This window comes from Mus caroli, unplaced genomic scaffold, assembly GCF_900094665.2.
Source record: "Mus caroli unplaced genomic scaffold, CAROLI_EIJ_v1.1 scaffold_20472_1, whole genome shotgun sequence".
NCBI lineage: Eukaryota > Metazoa > Chordata > Mammalia > Rodentia > Muridae > Mus > Mus caroli.
Genome location: NW_018389065.1, coordinates 3,647 through 4,412, shown reverse-complemented (window position 1 = coordinate 4,412; position 766 = coordinate 3,647).

Sequence of the window (766 nt, the reverse complement as noted above, 5' to 3'; positions counted from 1 at the left end):
TTTTTTTACCTCTTTTAAAATTTATTTATTTATTTATTTATTTTTACATTCCAGATTTTATATCCCACCTTGTCCACCCTCCAACTGTTCCACATTCCATACCTCATCCCTGCCCTCTTATCTCCATGAGTTTCCCCCCCTCACCACCTCCCACCCCCCACCCCAGCAGACCTCTAAACTCCCTGGGGCCTTCAGTCTCTTGAGTGTTAGTTGCAATTTCACTGACTGAACCCAGACTTGGAAGTCCTGTTTTGTATATGTGTTGAGGGTCTCATATCAGCTGGTGTATGCTGCCTGGTCATGGTCCAGTCTTTGAGAGATCTCAGGGGTCCAGGTTAATTGAGACTGCTGGTCCTCTTACAGGATTGCCCCCCCCTTCATCTTTTTCCAGTTTTTCCCTAATAAACCTACAGGAGTCTGCAGCTTCTCTATTGTTCCATTGGTTGGGTGCAAATATCTGCATCTGACTCCTTCAGCTGCCTGTTGGGTCTTTCAGAGGGTAGTCATGATAGGTTTTTTTTTTCTGAGAGCTTCATAGCCTTAGTAATAGTGTCCAGCCTTGGGAATTCCCCTTGAGCTGGATCCTACTTCGGGCATGTAGCTGGACATTCTTTTCCTCAGACTTCTCTCTATTTCAATCCCTAGAGTTCTTTCAAATAGGAATGAAAGACCCCCGGAGGGCAGACACTCACTCAAGCCTCGGGACAGCCGCGCACCCAAGAAGACACTGAGACCGAACTTAAGATGTAGAGAGTAAGATTTAATA